The sequence below is a fragment of the Lepidothrix coronata genome, unplaced genomic scaffold (genome assembly GCF_001604755.1).
Source record: "Lepidothrix coronata isolate B3197 unplaced genomic scaffold, Lepidothrix_coronata-1.0 Scaffold198, whole genome shotgun sequence".
NCBI lineage: Eukaryota > Metazoa > Chordata > Aves > Passeriformes > Pipridae > Lepidothrix > Lepidothrix coronata.
Genome location: NW_016690378.1, coordinates 127,224 through 133,192, shown reverse-complemented (window position 1 = coordinate 133,192; position 5,969 = coordinate 127,224).

Genomic DNA, 5,969 nt, shown 5'->3' with positions numbered 1-5,969 from the left:
TTTGCCAAAAGCCTGATGTGCTAAAAAATGGCCCCACACCTGATCCCAGGCCCTGCTTGGGAGGAAACTGTGAAAAGAGCAGAGAACAACGTGGTCTTGGCTCCATGGATTTCTACAGAAGTGGTGGTCACACCAAGGATGTTGTAGCACTTCAGCAGAGAAATAGAAGCTCACTCTTGTGGGCAGGGCCACGTGAACATAAGCTGGGACATTCCAACTGGACTCAGGCCTGTGACTGTCTCAGTGTACAGGAAAGGGGGTGTGATGTTTAACCACAGGAATGTGTGGGAATCTTTCTGGGTGTTTTGGTCAGGGTGTCTGTTTGCAAATGTCCCCAGGTGTGAGTGAAGATGCTGAGGGAAAGGACGTCATCCTGGGCAGCCCTGCATTGAGGACAGGAGCACCTGCAACTGCAAAGCCACAGGTGCATTTTCTTCTCCCTTCCTGCGCCCACTCAAGGCCAAGGCAGGTGAAACAGGGGATCCAGGTCACAACAACCCCAGGCAACGCTCCAGGCTTGGGGAAAAGGGTTTGGAAACCTGTCTGGGCAGAAAAGGACTTGGAGGTGCTGGTTGACGGTCGCTGAACATGAGCCCAGGTGTGCCCAGGTGGGCAGGAAGGCCAGTGGCACCTGGGCTGTACCAGCCATTGTGTGGCAGCAGGGTCAGGGCAGTGCCTGTCCCTGTGCTGGCACTGCTGAGGCACCTCACAGTTCAGTTTTGGGTCTCTCACAACAAGAAGGACACTGAGGGGCTGGAGCGTGTCCAGAGAAGGGAAGGGAGCTGGGAAGGGGCTGGAGCAGCAGGAGCAGCTGAGGGAGCTGGGGGGCTCAGCCTGGAGAAAAGGAGGCTCGGGGGGGACCTTCTGGCTCTGCAACCCCCTGACACGAGAGGAGAGCCGGGGGGGGGTCGGGCTCTGCTCCCAGGGAACAAGAGACAGAACGAAAGGAAACAGCAGTTTAAGCTGGAAAACCAGAACATTTCTTCATGGAAAGGGTGGTCAGGCATTGGAACAGGCTGCCCAGGGCAGTGGTGGAGTCACCATCCCCGGAGGTGTTCAATGAATGTGTGGGTGTGGCACTTGGGGCCGTGTTTTAGTGGTGAACATGACAGTGCTGGGTTGGTGGTTGGACTCGGTGATCTTGGAGGTCTTTTCCAACCCTGGTGAATCAATGATTCCATGTTGTTAGTGGCCAACAGCACGTCCCTGTGGCGGGAACAGTGTCAGGCACAAGTGCAAGACAGGACAAGTCCCACCAAATGTGGAGTCCTGGCTCCTCAGTGCCCCTCCACATTTAAGAGATACTGTGATTGCAGCCCTTAACTGAAAGCAAAGCAGAGGGTCAGGGCAAGACAGCTCTGACCACCTTAAAGGGAATATCCAACTGCAGAGTGTGGTAGTAGCTGAGGAGCATGGAAAAGCAGAGGGAGTGCAAAAGGTGCCCTACCCAAAAGGTTGTGCACAATCAGACCCCCTCCAAAGTGTGTGTCCTCCCACACCATAACTGGTGTGGATCCTCTTGCAGGGCAACATCCTCCTGCTGTTTGTCCACCCAGAGTCTTGGAAGTGGACATGTCCCAGAGAGGATGGTACACCTGCCTCCCCTCTCTCTGGTTGTCTCAGTGTTCTCACTCTGTGTGCTGCTCCTCAGCTTCGGTTTGCAGTAGAGAGGCCATCACTGAAAGCCCAGAAATCCTTGATTCCCAAACTCAGTTCCCTGCCTTTTCTCAGACAATTCCACTTCCCTGATCAGCACATGGATTCATGGAAACCTTGCCTTACAGGGCCGCTGCTGTGTTGGCTTCCATCAGACTCTGTACCTCGTACAACCTTATATGTTCAAGTGTTTAACCTGGGCTGTAGCAACAGCAATAAAACGTTTGCAAATGCCTCTTGTCCTGCCTGGTCCTGCCCTGGGGGTGTTGTACTGTGGTGGATTTCCTGTGGAGGTGCCTCCACTGCCATGACACACCTGACACAACTGAGCTTTCTGGGCTCCAGGACGTGATTTTGTGATTGCAAAATATTTGAGTGGTCTGACTCTGGTCTTTTTGAGCGAGGGCTGAGGGCTGGTTTGGGGCTGTTCTTCCTGCTTTGAAACAAAACAATTGATTGTTTACCCTCAAAAGCTTCCAAGAAAAATTAGGATTTAAATCCCATGTCACTCATTGGCCAGGAGGAAACACCACACTGGACTCCCCCCTCCACCTGATGGAGAGGTTTTACTTTTCCATCAGAAATGCAGACACCGACAAATCTTCCCTGTTCTAATGAGTCACCTTCAAACATTTTGGGAGGTCTTGGGTCCTGGTGGGTGCCCAGTTGTCCCTGAGTCAGCAGTGCCCTGGCAGCCAGGAGGGCCAACCCTGTCCTGGGGGCATCAGGGAGGGGATTGTCCCGCTCTGCTCTGCCCTGGGGCGGCCTCACCTCAACATTGGGGCAGTTTGGGGGGACACAATGTCAGGGAGATATTGAGCCACTGGAGAGTGTCCAAAGGAGGCAACACAGATGGGGAAGGGTCTTGATTTGAAGCTGTGGGAGGACACTGAGGGCACTTGGTGTGTTCAGCTGGAGAAGAGAGGACTGAGGGGAGACCTCAGTGCAGTTCCACCTTCCTGGGCAGGGGCAGAGGAGGGGCACGGACTGAGCTCTGCTCTAGGGGGACCAAGGACAGGACCCTGGGAATGCCCTGGAGCTGTGTCAGGGCAGGCTCAGGTTGGATCTCAGGGAAAGGTGCTTCCCCCAGAGGCTGGTTGGGCACTGCCCAGGCTCCCCAGGGCAGTGGGCACAGCCCCAAGGCTGCCAGAGCTCCAGGAGGGTTTGGATGATCCTCTGGGGCACAGGGGGTGACTCTTGGGGATGGGCCTGTGCAGGACTGAGGGTTGGACTGGATGATCCTTGTGGGTCCCTTCCAGCTCAGCATATTCTGTGCTGTGATTCTGTGACTATAACTAGAGGTGGTGGGATCTGAGCTGGGTTCAGCAGATGAAGAGGGGGCTGAAGGATCAACTTACCAGCAGCTACATCTACTTGGAGGACAATTACAAAGAGGACAGAGAAGAGCTAAGTGGTACCAGACAGTCCAACAAGGGGCAATAGCCACAAATTGCACGTTGGGAGGTTCAAGGTGGCTTTTAGGAAAAGCCCCCTCCCCAGACGTCTCTGCAGCCCTTGGACAGGTCACTAAAGACAGGTATTTCCACCCTTTGGGGGTTTTTGTCCAATATTTGGACTGGCAAAGGCTCAACCATTGTGATCTAGTCCTGCTTTAAGCAGGACATCCCCCACAGAAATTCCTTTCATCCCTGTGGCCAGGTTGGATCAGACCAGCTTAGAACAGAAAGAAACAGTAGGACCATTTCTAAAACATTGGGACATGAACCTACATGACAAGTGTAGATGTGGGACAGGTAGAAAAGGACTCTGATCCTCTGCTCAGCTCTTCCACACATCTGGATTTTTGGCTTTGGAGGATTTATTCACAGTGTGTAAGTATTTTTTTCTGTGGAAAGGAGAGTCAGGGAGCACATCTGACTAATGCTGCTCATCTCACACTGGTATGAAAAATTACTGGTCAATCCCCACTTTTGGCAGTGTCCAAGACACTCTCCCAAAAACCTCCCTGGAATCAGAACAAACACTGCCCATGTGTTTCCCCTGCTGCAAGTCAAGTTCAGCCTCTTTACACCAAAGAAAAAAATAGCCAGAAATATCTGGTGTGAGTGGTTGGAGCCCTTCCAGCTTCCTTGGCTGAAGATCCAGCTCCATGTTCTAGGCAGTGCTGGGAGATCTCACTGTTCCCGTGTCTTTGCTCTGGGAATGAAGGTCACAGGAGCAGCAGAAGGAAGAGCTTTGTCCTGACTCTGCCAAGAAAAACTGTTTCTCCCCAAACAGAGAGGTTTGGGCCTTGTCAGGTACCTGCTGGCCAAGCCTTTTCTCTTGGGAGTTCACAGGATGTGGTGAAATGCCCCAGGAATTCCACAGGAAAGGAACCGCCCTGGGCTCTTGGTAGAAGCATCGGTTTTATGAGATTCATTTTATACAAGAGTTCAATAATAAACAATGTGTTTTGATTGTATCTAAGGCAATTTTACAACCTCTTCACTATTTGCCCGGAGAAGCTGTGGCTGCCCCATCCCTGGAAGTGTCCAAGGCCAGGCTGGAACAAACTGGGATAGTGGAAGGTGTCCCTGCCCACGGCAGGGGGTGGAACAAGGTGAGCTTTAAGGTCCCTTCCAACCCAAACCAGTCTGGGATTCAATGATATAATTCTATTTTTTTCCTATTACACAGTATAAATTTTGACATTTCTGTCAAAGGCAGGTATTGCCCTAAAACTACTCCATTGAAAAATGAGCAGGAAAAATACAGGATTCTGGAGTACCAGAGGGGGTTTGTTATCACTCCCTGTGCCCAAAATAGTGGCAAAGCCATTACTACAGCTCAGATTTCTGTCACCATAAATAAACCCAGGAGTACTGGGGGTCTATCATCCCACTTCTGGACATCTTGCTTTGGGAGCTGTGTCCGTGGTCACAGCAGCTCCAACAACTTGCTCTGGAAGTTTTCTTTCATCCTGATCTTTGTTTTGCAGTTTTGACTCCTGTCTTTCTGAAGATTTATAACAGTTCCACACCCAGGAAGACATTCCCGAGGCCTTTTATTCCCAAACCCCAAGGCTTTTTATTTTTATTTTTTTTTAACCTGACAAACCTTAACAAATTCACTTTTTCATCTACTCTGGAGGTGTCCATGGGCAGGGACACCTTCTACCAGACCAGGCTGCTCCAAGCCCTGTCCAACCTGGCCTTGGACACTTCCAGGGGTGGGGCAGNAAAAAAAAAAAAACCACCCCAGAAATGGTTTACAGGGCTGTCTTTCCTGTTGATATATTACAGCAAAAAATCTTGTGCCATCTGTGCTGAGTTTTTCGTGTCAGAATGATACAGAGTTCTTAATATCAGAAAAGAGCAGGTACTGAGGCAATGAAGCCAAACCTTCTAAAATGGGAATTTTCAATTGCATTGTACAAAGATGTAGTTTTCTTCTTTTATTTAGGCTGCATTTTGCTAATGCTTTTTTTTTTTCTTGAACAACTAGGAAGCATTTTCTGATGAATCACTGATCCTTCTTTTGTATTTGGAAGCTGAGAACAACAACTTTTTTTTTGTTTCCTGCACTGTCAGATACTGTAGTAAATACATTTTTTAAGTATTTTGCTTGTAGATGTAAATGCATATAAAAAACTGTAAATTCATGTAAGTATATGCAAATACAGTCTCTTGAAGACAAAGAGATTGCCTGTTCAGGTGTTTGGGGTGGTTTGGATGGAGCTGATGAAAACATCTCTCTGCTGTTCTTTACACCATTCACCACAGGGATAAGGAAACAACAGGTTAGGACTGGAATTCCCACAATTGCCCCCTTGTGATTTCACTCCTGCTCTCACAGTCACCATTCCAGAAACCCTTCAAAAACTCACCTATGGAAAATAATCCTGCAGGTCAAGAAACAGCAGAGTTATCTCCAGGCTCAATCCCTGCTGTCTTGATGCCTAAACTGGCAAGGAAATGGAATTCAGTCCTGCCTATGGCCCACTGGAACACACGTGGCATGGGATAGGGACACTGCCATGGGATAGGGTCACTGCCATGGGATAGGGACACTGCCATGGGATAGGGACACTGCCATGGGATAGGGACACTGCCATGGGATATGGACCCTCTCCTATGGGATATGGACCCTCTCCTATGGGATATGGGCCCTCTGCTATGGGATATGGGCCCTCTGCTATGGGATAGGGACACTCTGCTATGGGATAGGGACACTCTGCTATGGGATAGGGACACTGCCATGGGATAGGGACACTCTGCCATGGGATAGGGACACTCTGCCATGGGATAGGGACACTCTGCCATGGGATAGGGACACTCTGCCATGGGATAGGGACACTCTGCCATGGGATAGGG